This window comes from Schistocerca serialis, chromosome 2 (genome assembly GCF_023864345.2).
Source record: "Schistocerca serialis cubense isolate TAMUIC-IGC-003099 chromosome 2, iqSchSeri2.2, whole genome shotgun sequence".
In the NCBI taxonomy this organism is placed as follows: Eukaryota; Metazoa; Arthropoda; class Insecta; order Orthoptera; family Acrididae; genus Schistocerca; species Schistocerca serialis.
In genome coordinates, this window is record NC_064639.1 from 706,649,909 (window position 1) to 706,668,834 (window position 18,926).

Below are 18,926 nucleotides of genomic sequence, written 5' to 3' on the forward strand. Positions count from 1 at the left end.
GATAATGCACAAAAAACCCAAAACGCATTTCAGCAGCGCCGACAAGAGACTGTCAACAACTTAGGTAATTTGTTTGACTCTGCACACGTCAATGCGCTTCAATTAATTGAGACAGGCAGGTCTGATCACTTAGCTGATGTGTACAAAAAATTGGCTAATAAAGAAAAAAAGGGCGTGCTCAGAACTATTAAGTAAAACGACGTGCTAGATAGTTTCGCAAGCCAATTCTTTCAATATCAACTTACGAACCGTTACAAAAGTCTCATCCCATTCTAAGAAAATGACGTGCTTTTACTAGAAGGTATTCCAACCCTTTTCGAGAACATACATCTCGGAACCTGTAAAACAATTCCGCACAAAAATTTCATTACTCCAAAATTAGTAGCAATAGATAGGTACTATAGTCCGATCCACGAACATGGCGGTTCGCACAGGTCGATACAAGAACGGCGATTGCATTGTTGCCGGTTCCAAGCGACAGTTGCGGTACGTGCATACACTTAAAAAATGGTTCAAATGGCTCTGAGCACTATGGGACTTAACATCTATGGTCATCAGTCCCATAGAACTTAGAACTACCTAAACCTAACTAACCTAAGGACAGCACACAACACCCAGCCATCACGAGGCAGAGAAAATCCCTGACCCCGCCGGGAATCGAACCCGGGAACCCGGGCGTGGGAAGCGAGAGCATACACTTACTTTGCTCTTAATCAAAGCACGTATCCCGAGAATTATGTGTCTCGCTTGCGTATGTAGTATTTGTCGCTTACCACCTCCGTCAGGCATGACAACTCGCAACAAATGGAATAAAAATTCACTAAATAACTTGCTACGACCACGTTAAACGGTCGCACTGTATACAACATTCACATCAGGGCGATCAGTAGACTGTTGGAAGCTCATTGGCTGTCGAAGAACGCGTGACGTACACTATGTGATCAAAAGTAACCGGGTACCCCCAAAAACATACATTTTTCATATTAGGTGCCTTGTGCTGCCACCTGCTGCCAAGTACTCCATATCAGCGACCTCAGTAGTCATTAGACATCGTGAGAGAGCAGAATGGGGGGCTCCGCGGAACCCACGGAATTCGAACGTAGTCAGATGATTGGGTGTCACTTGTGTCATACGTCTGTACGCGAGCTTTCCACACTACCTAAAACATCCCTAGGTCCACTGTTTCCGATGTGATAATGAAGTGGAAACGTTAAGGGACACGTACAGCACAAAAGGGTACAGGCCAACCTCGTGTGTTGACTGACAGACTGCCAAAAGTGTCGTAATGTGTAACAGGTAGACATCTGTCCCCGGAGTCTTTCCCGACGGCATACACGAATAAAGCGTTCTCGATTTTCAAGCCGCGTCAGTTCGAATAACATCCTCGAGTTTTCGATGGCTATCTCCGCAATCGTCGTCAGGAGTTCACTGACTACCGGGGCGCGGCCTCATGTCTTCTGGACTTGGTGTGGAGTAGCTCAGTCTATCTGGAACGTGGGGTTTAGCCGAAGGGCATTTCCTACCACTGCTGTGGATTGTAGGTGGTGGTGGACATCTTGTTTGATAGTGTTAGTCTCGGAGAGAAGTTGGTGGTGGTGAAGCTTCTATGTTGAGACTACCGGGGCTGCTACGGTTTCTCGCTTATATAGGCATGATGACATCAGCAGCAACCAATCAGATACACCCAATGTGGCGCGCGCGCTTAGGTCGACCCGGACGGCTAGCGGAGCTATTGGCTGTGGCAGCACCGGTAAACGACGTCAGCTGGCGCCAGGGGCAGGCGCCACGTTTCTCGCGTCGCGCATCTGTCTTTGCTTTCTTTCGATATCCAGCGCCCGCCCCCATGCTGAGTGTGCACCCCTGGTCTCTGTTGAAATTGTTGTTGTTTAAACGAATCTTGGCCGATTCCTTTATAACGGAGTCCCAATGCTCGGCGAACGTCATCTGCCAGCGTGTACAGTGCCAAAAGTAAAATTCGGAGGCGGTGGTGTTATGGTGTGGTCGTGTTTTTCGTGGAGGGGACTTGCACCCCTTGTTGTTTGGCGTGGCACTATCACAGCACAGGTCAATATTGATATTTTAAGCACCTTCTTGCTTCCCACTGTTGAAGAGCAATTCGGGGATAGTGATTGCATCTGTAAACACGGTCGAGCAACTGCTCAAGATGCACAGCCTGTGGCGGAATGGTTACACGACAGTAACATCCCTGGAATGGACTGGCCTTCACAGAATACTGACCTGAATCCTATAGAACACCTTTGGGATGTTTTGGAACGCCGACATCGATACCTCTCCTCAGTGCAGCACTCGGTGAAGAATGGGCTGCTACTCCCCAAGGAACCTTCCAGCATATGATTGAACGTATGCCGGCGAGAGTAGTTCAAATGGCTCTGAGCACTATGGGACTTAACATCTGAGGTCATCAGTCCCCTGGAACTTAGAACTACTTAAACCTAGCTAACCTAAGGACATCACACACATCCATGCCCGAGGCAGGATTCGAACTTGCGACCATAACGGTCGCGCGGTTCCAGACAAGCGCCCAGAACCGCTCGGCCACACCGGTCGGCTGCGAAAGTGGAAGTCGTCATCAAGGGTAAGGGTGGGCCAACACCATACTGAATTCCAGCATTACCGTTGGAGGGCGCCACGATCTTATAAATCATTTTCAGCCAGGTGTCCGGATGCTTTTGATCACATAGTGTAGGTGTGCAAGCCTAAACTCGATCGCCATCGTTCGTGACTCCAACTACAGTTATGTTGATTCAGTGTTTCTGCCTGGAGCTATATTTTGGTACTTGGATAATACCGATGAATTTCTTACAATTAAGCACTCGAATTCATGCAGAGTACCGGAAAGAGCGTGCGGAAGCCATAAAAGCTAATTTTCGAAGTTTCGGGACACGGTACCAGTTATTCTAAGCGTTCACTGGGATGGCAAACTTTTTTTACATGATGGGAATGTCTTTCAACAGTTGCTTCACAGTTGAATAAAGAAAACTTATTGCTGTGCTGTGCGAAGGCTGGAAAGCTCGCCTCTGTTTGTAAATCAGTTGTAGACTGACATCTCGAAAATGAAGTGCAAATTCTTTGTTTTGATACTACAGCTTTTAATATGGGTGATACCGATTAATCAGTTGTATGGTATCGATAGCAACGATGCCACTGAATAGTTTCTCAAGTTGGCACTACGAGAGACACCGACGACAGCGCCTTCTAGCTGGTGCTGTCGTGGTCTACGAGCTCCACGACTGCTTCAGCCCATTTGATCAGGCGCAGCCAGCCAGGACACTTCGCTTCAGCATCGCACCAACGTACAAAGTTATGTAATCGTTTATCACCTTGTTTTTGCACCAGTAAACCACTTTCTTGCAGTACCGACTTGTATTACCTTTTCCCGTTCCTACCCACACGCCGCCTTCCAGGCGGGATACAAAAAGTTGTACCTGTGTGCTTCTTGAAAAAATTTAACAGAGATTTGGTTATTTTTGCTTGGAGCCATCAAATGTTTGAATTGGTGTTAAAAAAGTGTACGAAGTAAGACTCAGTCAAATGACAACAATTCTGATATTCACTCCTCAAAATGTTCCGACATTATTGGAAAAGTGGAGATAAAACATAGTCCCATAAAGAAAACCTCGCATTGCGCCTGTGTCCTAAATTGACAGTCTGCTTCAGTTTTACCGCACTGAACTGACTAAAGAATTAGTCAGTGATTATTATCAAGAACAGACAGAGATTACTGCGATATTTATATGCGGAGATACACAGAAAATTTAACATTCGACCTAACGTGCAACATACCAAGCTCGATGGTAGGCGAGATCTATTTATTCCTTAAAATATCATTAGTTTGTGTTAAATGCTAAATTACGAGCAAGGAAAAGGCAGCAGCGCTGTTAGACGTTTACCTTTTCATCGCGACATCCTACGTCAAGCCATGCATTCAATCTATTTAGGCCAGGGATTCCGAAAGTGGTCGATATCGACCCCTTGGGGTCGATATCGGTTTCCTGGGGGTCGACATAAACGAAAACTGATTTTGGGAGTCGACGAGGTCTAAAAATCGGACCCTATTAAATTAACACAAGTTCTTATTTAAAACTTTCAAGATAGGTAGGTACTGTATTGTTTATGTTGTGTTACGTGTACTAAGAATAATCAATACCTAGGCATTTTGTATCAATAAGAAAAAACTAAAGATAGGCCCCCTTACTCATAATAGTCTGCTAACTTAAAGCATTGCTAATTCTCACTCTGTCTTCTTCTATTGACCTAAGTCAGAATGAAAAATAACACTCTGTAGTAGCTGTTTTAAGTTAGCGGACCATCATGAATAAGGGGGTTGATCTTAAAAGTAGGTAATTTGGCCATGGGGGTATGAGGTAACAGTTCATTTTGGAAAAGGGGTCACTTGTCCAAAATAGTTTGGGGATCCCTGATTTAGGCAGTAAAAGCACCCTACGAAGGCTTCTGCTTTTTGAAGTCTATGGCAGGCTTACGTAAAAATTGATAAAAGCATCTGAAAAGCCGCTTTACAATAGAAAGACCAGTGTTTATGGTATTTTGCTGATGAAGTTTCTGTCTTGTGACAGTTTGATAATGATGGTTGAAAATTTAATGAAAGAGAATTTATCAGCCCACGGTAAACGTTACATCCCATCGAAGGAAGAACTTTTGATTCCACTGTACTGTTCAGTTGTCTCTTTAGTTTTCTGTTTAGATCACTATTTTGTTAAGTGACTTTCTCTTTTTTTATGTTAGAGAAATACATCTACGAATTCATTCAAGTCAGAAGCAAGTCACTGTTCGATCGCCTTAAAACTGATAACAGTTTTTCTCCACTAATGCTGTACTATGTGATCAAATAATGCTTTTTTTCAAGAAGCCAGGAAAAAGGTTTCAGCGCTTAGGATAGTGAACGGTACAGCTAAAGAGCAGTCAGGTTGATGCAAGTCCAGTGATTAATTTTAAAATTTTAGGTGCCGGAAGCTCCGAACGCACCTCTTTAGTCACACAAACTGCCCACCTACAAATAAAAACCACAAGTTTAGATTTTTGAAAACTTACAATGAGAAATCGCTTTTTACAGAAAATTGTTCTCAATCTCATGTTTTTTAAAACATAATTTCTTATAACCAAAACAAAAAAAAATCACAAGATTTAACATAAACAACAGGTGCTACCGTCTATACCAATAGCAGTCTCACTTCGCTATCTACTTCTGCCAACACCGACTCAAAGGAAGGCCTCGGCGCTTGTTGTTGCCGTCACGTCATCTAGGCACGGCGAACGGCAGGTCTGTTGCAGGCAGAAACGCCTGGGCCTATCGTAAAGCTACAAATGAAGATCATAGTTCTGTATTACTGAATCCTGTCGAAACAAACGTAGATCAATATGACAAGATGCTTTACCCCATTGCAAGCTTCGGAAATTTTACATTCAAGTAACTATATTTACTTGATCCATTTTGTTATCGAAACTTACCCCAACCCCCTTACAATTAACTCGTTCCTTTTATTTATTTGTTTAGTTTCGTTTGACACCGTCGCTGGAAATGTGAACTAATTTACATGTGTAAATGTCCAACTGTTGCCAGTCATTAGATTACAGTAGTTTTCAACGAAAGGAATTCTAAACAGGAAACAAAATAGCTTGATTAGAAAAGATAAATGTTTCCCTCTTGCAACTGAAAGGAGGAACTTTATAAGATAAAAAGATTTTATTTGAATAAACAAGTATCTCTCTTTTTCCTCTTCTTCTGTCCCCCAACGTGTACAATCGCAAGATATTTCATAAACATTCGGTGCTCCTCACCCCATAGTCAACCAAGATACCTAAAGAAGAGCACCAATATGTCCACAGTTTCTTGTAAAAGCAACCCAGTACAAACGTAACTTCCTCAGATTTACAAATAAGGTAAAGAAGCACGAATTCTGTTGCTACTGGACCATGAAGTTGTTTTTGTATGTCAATCCTTAAAACAGGTGGAAATTTAAGTTCAAGAGTACACTATTTGTTAAGAAGTGTAATGCATTGCACAAGCCGGCCGGAGTGGCCGTGCGGTTCTAGGCGCTGCAGTCTGGAACCGAGGGACCGCTGCGGTCGCATGTTCGAATCCTGCCTTGGGCATGGATGTGTGTGATGTCCTTAGGTTAGTTAGGTTTAAGTAGTTCTAAGTTCTTGGCGACTGATGACCTCAGAAGTTAAGTCGCATAGTGCTCAGAGCCATTTGAACCTTTTTTTTTTGAATTGCACAATTAATTGATTGCAGAAATCTCTCAGAACAATGTGTATTGGTCAACTACCGCAAATAGTTTCACATTTTCCTGTGTCAGAGAGGGAGACAGCACCATTATGAGTATGCCTGCAACAGACCTGGCGTTCGCCGTGCCTAGCTGACGTGACGTCACGAACAAGTCCGTTACTTCTGCTCGATGTATTGACCCAAATCAGTAGTCTACAAGATCCTGTTTTCAGCTGCTGCCAGTCGCAATGTTTAGTCAACTGCATTATAGCTGCTCGGTTAACGTGTGTCCATTAGCGATAATTATAGTGAAAATATTTCATCACATCGCGTTGGTCGCCCATTGACACATTCACCGGTGCCGGCGCTGCAGCAAATTGTAGTTACATTGAGATTTAATACACGTATACTATTTTAAATCTCCGGCGAGGACTTGTCCTCCGCGTTCAAAATAAATTCCCAGGGAGTTGCCGACCGAAATTTAAACCGTGTACAAACTTTAATCATTTAATCACGGTTGAGAAGGAAAAGGCAGTTTTTGTTATGGTGCGTATAATAACACCGGAAAACTCATCATGACCGCAGAAAGCCAACTATGAAAAGAAAATTTAACTAGGTGTTTCGCTTATCAAAAAAGCATCAATTTCTGGAATCCATCTACACTCAGTGCAAATTTTCATGTCTCATGTTAGGCATCAAGTCAGCACGTGTTACCATAATTAAATAGCAATAATATTTATTATGAGAGTTATTAAGGTAAAAAATCAAAAAAGTCCCAAAAAGACTTTAACCAAAAACTTAACACAATAAAAATAATAGCCATAAATAATGAATTTGACCGCAACTCTGTTAATAAAATTTTAGGTAAAAAGACCAAAAAGCAAGCCAGGTCCCTATTGTCCCCAATGCCCAATGAAAAACACAGCCAAACAAGGAAAGATATGGTGCAGATTACCTTTTATAGGGAAAACATAAACTAGCATAAGTAACATTTTGAACGCAAAGGGTTTCTCTGTGTTTTTCTATGTCCCTCAGACAATAGGTGGTTTCTTGTTCAATGCAAAAGACAAACAACCAGCTATCACAAAAAGTGGGGTTTATAATACCATATGCCGGGAGTGTCAGTCTTGCTACATTGGAGAGACGGGGAGGTCAATTTGTACCAGGCTTAAGGAACACCACAGAAGCAGGAGATTGAGGAAGCCTGATTCAGCCTTTGCAGAACGTTGCCTTAACAATAATCACAAATACACAATCGATGTGCAAGCCCTACACACAGAGGAAAATGGGGCTAAGCTCGACCAATTAGAAATTTTAGAAATTATGAAACACATGTGTATATCCCCACACTTATTATTAAATGAGCAAACCAAAGTTAATTATTCACCTCTTTCAGATGAGACCACAACCCCAGGATAGAAGCAAAACTTTGTTAGCTGATGCATAACTTCATTCTGGTCATTGTAGTATAATTGGTGAATGTGTAATAATGGTTGTAATTTGTTAAAGAAATGGTCATTGATGTGTACATTATGCTATGGATACCAAAGAAGATGAGATTATCTTTGTCTAGTCATCTTGTTCATCTGCGTGTTATCATCTTTGGGAATCAGTAATGTACTTGAAAATGGGCTTATAACCCGAAACCACGGTTTTGCAATAACATTAATAATAAATTGTGAAACTAGGCTAAAAACAGCGTTTGTTTAGTTAATTTACAATGTTTCACCAAGACCCACAGTTGATACAATTAACATGAAAAAAAAAATCAGAAGTTATATGTGTTCAATTTCGCGAAAAAAAATTCCACTTATGTCTTGGTACAGCACCAAGCAAGCAAAAAGGGCTCTCAAACAATAATTCGGAAGTCCGGATCACAGACTAAACCAGAGATCGCACTGCGCCGTTCGCTTCTGACCAACTAGAGTGAAAGACATTTACGTGTGTTTTCGGCAGGTCCGAGGTGCGTGGTTTAGTCCGCTTGTCAGCATAGTCTGGTATTATCGTCATCAGGTGCTTTAGGGAGCAAATCAGATTATTCACCCAAAACGAAAGTAAGCCCAAAACACTAGCAATCCAGTTCCCATTAATAAATAATTACTTCTTATGTTAATGGCATGCAAAACAATACGAAAATCCACAAAGCCAACTCACTATAAATAAAAACACAAACCAGTGAATAGAAACGACCCAGACATATTTTAACGTTGTACTAACAAGGGAACCTCCCCATCGCACCCCCCTCAGATTTAGTTATAAGTTGGCACAGTGGATAGGCCTTAAACAACTCAGCACAGGTCAACTGAGAAAACAGGAAGAAGTTGTGTGGAACTGCGAAAAAATAAGCAAAGTATACGAACTGAGTAGTTCATGGGAAGATAAGCCACATCAAGGAAGCTAGAAAAACAGGAGCGCCGTGGTCTCGTGGTAACGTGAGCAGCTGCGGCACGAAAGGTCCTTGGTTCAAATCTTTCATCGAGTGAAAAGTTTAATTTTTTATTTTCAGTTTATGTGACAAACTCTTATGTTTTCATCACTTTTTTGGGAGTGATTATCACATTCACAAGAAAACCTAAATCGGGCAAGGTAGAAGAATCTTTTTACCCATTCGCCAAGTGTACAAGTTAGGTGGGTCGACAACATATTCCTGTCATGTGACGCACATGCCGTCACCAGTGTCGTATAGAATATATCAGATGTGTTTTCCTGTGGAGGAATCGGTTGACCTATGACCTTGCGATCAAATGTTTTCGGTTCCCATTGGAGAGGCACGTCCTTTCGTCTACTAATCGCACGTTTTTGCGATTCGGTCGCAAAACACAGACACTAAACTTATTACAGTGAACAGAGACGTCAATGAACGAACGGACAGATAATAACTATGCAAAAATAAAGAATGTAAAATTTTCACTTGAGGGAAGACTTGAACCAAGGACCTCTCCTTCAGCAGCTGCTCACGATACCACAGGACCACGGCACTCCTGAGCTCGCACTCTCCTTGATGCTGCCTATCTTGCCCATGGACTACTCAGTTTGTATATTTTGCTTATTTTTTCACAGTTCCACACAACTTCTTCCTGTTTTCTCAATTGATCTGTGTTCAGTTTATCAAGGCCTAGCCACTGTGCCAACTTATAACTAAATCTGAGGGGGGTGCGATGGGGAGGTTCCCTTGTAAGTACTCACTGATCTCACTCAATAAGCAGTACGGGAATGGTAAGACATCACAAGTAGTAGGCAGACGGTGGCACGACTCCAATTTTGATATCAAATTGATATGCAGATTAACTGAATTGACCAATTAATCACCCTCCCCGACCACGAACAACACCTCGCTTTGATGACGTCATGCGTTTTTCTCAGCCAGCATGTGGTTCACAGGCCCCTCCCCCCTCACTGCCCCTCTCTCCCCCCCCCCCCCGTCCACATCCTCTCCCCCTGCCCCACATAACTCTGAAGATCTATTTAAATATTCATTTTTTAAATTTTTATTTATTGTCTTTCCTCTTTTCTGTAAATATTAGAATAGTTTTTAAAACAGATTTATTTCCAAAGATGTATATAAGCTGTAGGAAGGGATAACGCGGAAAAACAAAGAACAGCTTCACCTTCACTTTTTTTTCTCGACGAAGGGTCGCCTTTGTTATCTGTGAGTCGAATTGTAAAGATGTTTGAGGATGTGTTGTGTGCAAAATGCTGAATAATTATCAGATAAAAACGTATCGACATTATTTTCACTGACGGTCCAACGAATTCACAACCTTGGAATCCCGTGAAGTTATTTCATGGAAATTTTCTTTTCAAAATTTCTTATAAGATTGGGCACCGATCTTCCATACGACGGTGCGTAATAACTGAGGTACGTGAATGCAATTATCTACTTCCTTCTGTGGCCACCATATTTAATTTTGTTCTTAGGTCATAGTAAGTGCGACCAGGAACCTTTAACTATTTTCCTTTCACATAGTCCGATCCAATCTATTTCCTTAAAGATAAAATGAATATATTTTTCCCCAAACGTTTCTTTACATAGGCCACAAGGGACAGGCCGTACGTGCCTCTGAACGAAGTGTACGTTCGCGAGTTTCACGTAGGGACACGTAACTAACAAGTATAAATATTTGAGAAACATAGAATTATTTTTTATTTGTGGTCTCATTTTATCGCGAATGTACGTTCTCTCTTATTCTTACAGCCAGGCCGGTGCCATATTTTATTAACTTTTGTTCCATATCTTAACATCGCACCGCCGGTTTACGGTGGAATTTATTACGCGATTTGTCTGAAAGTTGACTGTTTCGAAATTGCAGCGCCGACTGGCTGAAATGTACAGCAATAAGCATTAGCAGAAGCAAAGGGAGAACTTGCAATGGCAACCGAATGCCATGACGATAGTTGTTGCAGAATGCATAAGTAATTATTCGACTGAAATATTTAAGTAATTTTTGTTCAGCCATCGTTGTGGCTATAATAAATTTGTTCTTGTTGCACGTTACGCCAACCGCGTACAATATGAGGAAATCACAATCTAATCCCCTGTACGCATACCACATTTAAAAGGAATTTAAACAGAGAAAATTTTGGAAAAGGAAATGTTATTTAACTTTTACCAACCAAAAGATCTGACTGACGCAGGAGAGATCGTAAAGTAAGAATAACAGCACGAATACGCTTCTGTTGACAGTAAATGTGGGCTACTTTCTGACACACACTGCGTCGAATGCATATTTTTTTCCAAATTTGTTTGATTTGAATTTGCGTAAAATTTGGTAGTTCTATTACACGAGGACAAAGCGTGACAGCCTAACGCCTTCGTATGAAGCAGCTGCACAACGATTGGAACTCACGATATCCAGTTTTATGGCGATATATGAAAGTTCGTTGATTTGAAAGAAGCGTATGGAGCTTGAAGATGGCAAAATGAACTGCCGAAACTGGTTGCTTCCGGAATAAAATAAAATATTTTGAAATGTACGGCTGCTGGTTAAGTTTATTGATTTGAAAAGTACATACCAGCCGATGCCCCTGGCCGTAATGGACCAACAGAGATTGCTTGATTTGTTGGCCAATGAGGAAGAACCAGATTTGTATGAAGAAGATGGCATAGTGCAAGCTAGTTTACAGGCTATAGTAGGAAAAATACAGACTCACATCCTTGTGGATAATGCTGCAAAAATTAGTGTGATGTCGAATGCATTGTTTTAAAGAGACTGACAGCCACACAGCTTTGCCGCCCTATCCAGTGCAGAACTGCAAGATACTAGGAGACATAGGTGGAAAATCTAAGCTAATTAAGGTACAAACCATGGTCGAAATACAAATTGAAGATATTGTTCTTCAGTCAGTTTTTCTAGTGGTAGAAGGGCTGACGAAACGGTGTATTTTCTGCATGGATTTCTTAGGGGCAAAATGTGCAAAAATTGACGTAGAAACTGGGAAGTGTCATCTGTTTATTAGTGGGAAGAACTGTACTGTAGATTTGATACAAGTCAAAAGTAGGAACGGCAAGCTTTGTCAAACTATAAACATACAAATCTTAAAAGTCAATACATTTCGATGCCATGACTCGAATGAACTGTGGTGTCAACAAGTACAGCAGGAAAAATTTGAAAATAAAATATCGGAATGCACAGAAAACTCTCAGCAACAAAAGAACAAACATAGAAGTGTATTGTTACGTTATGTACGCGTGTTCGACAAGAAATCTGGAGTTATTGGAATGCATGAATAAAGAGAGGCGGTGGCCCAGGAGATAAAAGGATGCTTTCATGGTATATTATAGAGACCTCATTATAGCCACATTGCAGTCCGCTACTTGCAGTAAAGAAAGCTGATAAATCGGTGAGACTTGTTCTCGATGCCAGGGAGACCAATAAAATTATGTCCCAATAACGACCCGATCCGAAAACCTAGAAGAAAATTATAGGAGTTCCATGGAGAACAATATTTAACTAGTGTCGGCCTCCGTAGTTGATACTGGCAGATTGCTTTAGCGCCTGAAAGTAGAAATACACAGCATTCATATTTGCAGGTAGGTCCTACCAGTATTGCGTTTTGCCTTTCGGGTTAAATGTGAGTGCTGAGGTTTTCATTACTGCACTGGACACTGTGTTACGGCCTGACTTCCTAGACAAACTCACAGTATATATAGATGACATCTTAATAGCAACACCTACTTGGAATGAACACCTAGGTCTGTTAGATAGGATGCTGCAAAGAGTTTCAGCAGCTGGTGTTACAGCGAGCCTCAAGAAATCTAAATTTGTAGCCGGCCGATGTGGCCGAGCGGTTTTAGGCGCTCCAGTCAGGAACCGCGCGACCGTTACGGTCGCAGGTTCGAATCCTGCCTCGAGCATGGATGTGTGTGGTGTCATTAGGTTAGTTAGGTTTAAGTAGTTCTAAGTTCTAGGGGACTGATGACCTCAGATGTTAAGTCCCATAGTGCTCAGAGCCATTTGAACCATTTTGAATCATTTGTAAGAAAAAACATCAAATTTCTCGATCACATAATTTCGCCTGCAGGGATAAAACGTGACCCTGAGAAACTGCTGGCGATAAAGAATTTTCCAGCACATTGCACAAAACGACAGCTAACGGCATTAGTAGGTTTGCATTCATTTTTCTGTCGGTTCATACCGAACCAATTACTCAATATCCCTGCGTTATTAGGTCTATTAAAGAAGGACAGACAGCGGATCTGGACGCAACAGTCCAAGCTGATTTTGATGATATGCTCTGGTAAATTCCAATATTTTAGGACATCCTAACATGAGCAAAGATTTTTATATATATTTTCGGGATTAGGAGCCTGTCTGTTTCAGCTGAACGAAGGTGGGGGCACCGACAATGTTAATTAGTTTTGCTAGCCGCACACTAACAGAATGTGAATGCAGGTATTCCACAACAGAGTTAGAAACCCTTGCTATTGTGTGAGCATTTAAGAAATTTAATTATTAACTATTTGGCAGGCATGTAAGAGTCTTCAGTGACCACGGCATTTACACTCTTGTAGGCTGTTACATAATGGCCTTGCGCGGCGGATTTTGTTTTTGCAGTCCTATAATTTTGAAATTATATATGTGAACGGCAAAGACAACGTAATGGCCTATGCACTGTCACGGTTACCCCAAGGTTTGCCTGAGTTTGAGGAGTTCCTGGAACAAAACACGGAATTTAAGATTATGCTCATTAAGGACAGTTAATATAGCAAATATTTTTTGGTTGTGTGTAACAATACGGCGAAATTGGAGGAAGAAGATGAGCGGTGGAGGAAAGTCAGCTTTAAATTAAACAATAACCCACCTGCTCCTGTACAACAACATTACCTGTTGTATAAAGATGTATTATTCTATAGAAGAAACCCAAGCAGAGATGTATGGTGCGTTTGTACACCCGAAGTGTGTGAGAAAAGTGTAATTTGGCTTACTCATTTCATTTGGGGACACTACGGTGCCCACAGGTGCTGTAAGTAGTTGAATATGTACTGCTATTTTCCCAATATGCATCGACTCACACAAAAATTTTGCAAACCTGTATTTGTCAGAAGGCTAAGCCTGTCAATCTGAACTGCGAAACAGAGTTACTTCCTATTTTACCTAAAGACCCCCTCGAGCGGGTATATATAGATGCTACAGGACCTTTACCCTCTGCAGGAGGAGTTGTGAAATATACAATTAATGTAAATTATGTATTTTCAAAATATGTGAAACTATGCCACAAAAACAACTCAGCTAAGCCTATTATTAGATGTATGCTAAATGACTACTTTCTGTGTGTTGGAAAATCACAGACGATCTTATCAGATAATGCAATCAGTCTTACATGCAATGCTTGGAAACAATTTCTGAAAGAGCAACGGGCCAACAAATCTGAATATCCAAATATAGCCCACAATCCATCCCGACAGAGGAATTTTTCGTGAACTGAATAGGTTTATGAGGACGTATGTAGCCAACAAACAGTCTAAAGGGATGGATAACTTAAACATATTTGAACAGGTGGCAAATGATCTTCCGAATTACGATTTGAACAGATGGTAAATAATTTTCCGAATTACGATACAACAGTTACACCGTCGGATTTAAGACAACCTGTAGATTTAAATGAAAAGGTATGACAGGTATTGATCTCTGTTTTAGAACAAGCTCAACGCCGTAAGAAACACATTGACAAACAGCTACATGGTGTTACCAGATTTGTAGTTGCAGAAAAAGTATTACTTAAGACACATGTGAAACCCTCTCTGTTAGCCAATAAATACGCTAAGTGGCAAATAAGGTATACTGGTCCGTACATTATTGCACACATTCCGTATGACGGATGTTATTTACTTGTGTATCCTCACAATGGTAAAATCAAAGGACTCTATGCACACAGAGACTTGAGGAAATTCTACCATGTGAAGTATCACACTTCACATCTAACTATGCACACGAGTGAAATAAGTAACCTATGGTAAAAAGAAGGAATACGATACGATTAAAATGGTTCAAATGGCTCTGAGCACTATGGGACTTAACATCTGTGGTCATCAGTCCCCTAGAACTTAGAACTACTTAAACCTAACTAACCTAAGGACATCACACACATCCATGCCCGCGGCAGGATTCGAACCTGCGACCGTAGCAGTCGCGCGGTTCCGGACTGAGCGCCTGAACCGCTAGACCACCGCGGCCGGCTACGATACGATTAGGGTAAAGTAAGTATATTTTATGCAGCTACGTGAATCAGAGCATTTCACTACCTTTGTTTACGTTTGTCAGTGACTGTGGACACGATACACAAGCAAGCTAGGACATACACATCAACTGATATCTAGCAATGTTAGCACATGGTGATGCTTGGAAAGTTTGAGTGAACAGTTTATGATGACAGTGGTATTTTAGTTTTAAGTTTGTGTACGAAGGATTCGGGAGCGAACAATTAACACAGACCTCGGAACAAAGTAGCTGTAAGTTTTTTTTTTTTTATGCCACTTGTGCATCAAGTTTCTAAGGTACAGGGTATGTTACAGAAAATATTGGACCCCCTAAGGTACTGCATAAGTATATGGTCACGCAAGTACATGTCATGTTGCAGACAGAATATTTTTTTCTGGCGTATACACACCACTAGGCATTATCTATGGATACATCGAGCAAAATTGTATTAATATTTTTTTTGTATGCTGCGATAATGAAATGATTTCTGACTGCTAATGAAACTTAAGCGTGGTATATCCCATACGCATGACAATCTAATCTAAGTAAAGTGCATCTAAAGATATACAGTAACGTATGAATAAAAACTAGTGTGAGCATATTGAAATACTTATAATTTTTCAACTTCATACACAACTTAGAGTGCAAATACACTGTTGAGGAACGATTTGTCAACGTTATCTGAGGCAAACTTAACACCCTCTCATATAATAATAAAAGAAATATGTACGAGATAAGTTATAGGAAAGTAACCGGCAGAGAAATTAGATAATGCCGAAACAAACATAATTCTTTACAGGTGGCGTTCGTCGAGGTGCTACGAGACTTCAACCGGCGATGGGAGGCAACTAAGTTACACTAATGTCACTTCGATTTACGATCGACGTTATAAAATATTACCAAGATCACTGAGAAGTATACTACTTGACTCACAGTAACATCAGAGGTTTTTAATAATTTGTCTTTCCTTCGGCATGAAGTACTAAGAATCTATGCCGACTTTAGAAAAATACATACAGTGATTTTCTCTTACGTTTATAATATTTTATCAAATCTGAGTTGACGATATTTTTTGGAATAAGTAAAGTAAGAAGTGATTAAGGTCATGTTAAATAAAAAGAAATTGTGCACATACCGGTGATACAATAATGAAGACACGAACATGAAAACATGTACAAACACAGACACCGACTTACACCATGTGATCAAAAGTATCCGGACACCTGGGTGAAAATGAATTACAGGTTCGTGGCGCCCTCCATCGGTAATGCTGGAATTCCGTATGGTGTTGGCCCACCCTTAGCCTTGATGACAACTTCCACTCTCGCATACATACGTATAATCATGTGCTGGAAGGTTCCTTGGGGAAGGGCAGCCCATTCTTCACGGAGTGCTGCACTGAGGAGAGGTATCGATGCCGGTAGGTGAGGCCTGGCACGAAGTCGGCGTTCCAAAACATTCCAAAGGTGTTCTACAGGATGATTCAGGTCAGAGCTCTGAGCCAGCCAGTCCATTGCAGGGATGTTATTGCCGTGTAACCACTCCGCCACAGGCTGTGCATTATGAACATGCGCTCCATCGTGTTGAAAGATGCAATTGCCATCCCCGAATTGCTCTTCACCAATGGGATGCAAGAAAGTGCTTAAAACATGAATGTAGACTTGTGCGGTGATTGAGCCACGCGAAACAAGAGGTGCAAGCCCCCTCCATAAAAAACATGATCGCACCCTAACACCACCGCCTCCGAATTTTGCTGTTGGCACTACACATGCTGTCAGATGACGTTCACCGAGCATTCGCCATACCCGCACCCTGTCATCGGATCGCCACATTGTGTACCGTGATTCGTCACTCCAAACAACGTTTTTACACTGTTCAATCGTCCGATGTTTATACTCCTTAGACTAAGCGAGGCGTCGTTTGGCATTTACCGGCGCGATGTGTGGCTTATGAGCAGCCGGTCGACCATGAAATCCAAGTTTTCTCACCTCCTGCATTACTGTCATAGTACTTTCAGTGGCTCCTGATGCAGTTTGGGATTCCCGTGTGATGGTCTGGACAGATGTCTGCCTATTACACATTACGACCCTCTTCAACTGTCGGCATCTCTGTCAGCCTACAGACGAGGTCGACCTGTACGCTTTTGTGCTGTACGTGTCCATTCACGTTTCCACTTCACTATCGCGTCGGAAACAGTGACCTAGGGATGTTCAGGAGTGTTGAAATCTCTTGTACAGATGTATGCCACAAGTGACACCCAATCACCTGACCACGTTCGAAGTCCGTGAGTTCCGCGGAGCGCCCCATTCTGCTGTCTCACGTCTAATGGCTACTGAGGTCGCTGATATGGAGTACCTGACAGTAGGTGACACCACTATGCACCTAATATGAAAAACGTATGTTTTTGGCGGAGTCCGGATCACGTAGTATAGGAAGCAGTATAGCGCACAGCAGCCAAGCTTCATTATCTATCTGTTGTTTATATTACCTAGCATTTTAATTTAGTGTATATGTGAATTTAAGTATAGTGATCTGTTTCTTTATGTGTTTTTATTTCATTCTACTTGTTTTTTATATGTATACCATGTGTTGTTACAGTGTTGGGTGACGCAAAAGGTGAAATTCCCCGCCCTCCGCCCCCCCCCCCCCCCCCTCCCAACAGTAAGTCGCGGGTAGTTAATGTGCGTATTTTGCCTCATTTGGAGACAATCTTTAAGAGCACTCTTTGTGCAGTCACTATTTGCTAGAGTCCTTTCGGTGGTTTTGTGAATTTGCAGCAAGATCGCATATTACAGGGTTGCTGCTATTCCTAAACTGCGCATTCTCTTGTGCCCATGAGGTGTAGAATTTTAGTCGCGACTGCGAATTAAATGCATGAGGCACGCATATCCTAAGAGCGCATTCACCTACTAGTAATTTGTATTTTGAACTATAAAGAGCAGTGCCAGTACAAACGAAGTCTTGTAAGTGATCATCGGGAATCAATGATGACGTGGGCATAAACTCACATATACGAGCGGGTACTATCGCAAGCTACGACACTGAACGTTCAAGTGGTTAGGGAAAGTGAACATTTTTGCAGGTGACAACGAGTGTTGGTGCAAAGACGCAGTGTGCTTAAAGAGAAAAATGCAGTACTTACCCTTGTGCAGCGAATCTGGGAGGTGCCTATGGTTCCGTCCTGCAGCCAAGGTGTTTGAAATCTGGAGACAGGTTTAGTGGCCTTGCAGATAACGTAAGCGCCGCACAAAACACCTTAAAAAGGCGAACTGTTTAGCACGTGCGTGGCAGCTAACCGGCGAACGACCGCTTACTGGATTTCAAACGACGAGTTCGCTGCGCCGATGGTGATTGTTGCGTAGGCATCGCGCCGCGCTACTGACGCATTATTCACTGACGACGCATTGCAAGAGTGCAGTTTAAATTCAAAAATGAAACACAATGTTAAATGGACACTCACTAAAGCAAATAAGAGAGGAAAAGTGAATATTAGAACCCCGAAAGAAACCAGCACCAGTACAGCTCATGATATCTGGCCCACGTCCCGAATTAAACAAGACACCAAAGTTCAATGAACCTATCCATGGACGTTACCCGCGTACTTACGTATATACGTATATTACAATTAAGTTAACTTAACTATTAACCCACGAAAAATTTTATCTGCTCCATGTAAATTTGTCTTTGATGAGAGGATGTTATGAAACCCAGTAGAAAATAAAGGAGTAATGAGAAATAGTGAGCTGATCCGGATACACAGGAAGAGAGCCTTGGAAAATATATATATTTGCATAGAACATTTGCAGAGTTGCTACCACTCCCAGCATGCCTACCAAACATTCAGCCCGGATCGTCACAGTGAACATCACAAACACTGTTACATGTGGAAGTTTTCTTATGTCATGAATAATGTAAACTGTAATTATATCGCAACCAAAGACTTGACAAATGGTCATATAACACAGTTTCTTTTGGTGTAT

General features: G+C 41.6%; 1 protein-coding gene across 1 annotated transcript in view; it reads right to left on the bottom strand.

The window, feature by feature from the left end:
- Nucleotides 1–18,142, bottom strand: part of LOC126457865 (uncharacterized) — a 277,897-nt gene extending 259,755 nt beyond the window's left edge. Inside the window, exon 1 of the mRNA XM_050094517.1 lies at nt 18,089–18,142. The gene's annotated coding sequence lies outside the window, so the exon portion shown is untranslated. The remainder of the gene's footprint in view (nt 1–18,088) is intronic.
- Nucleotides 18,143–18,926: the final 784 nt, after the last annotated feature.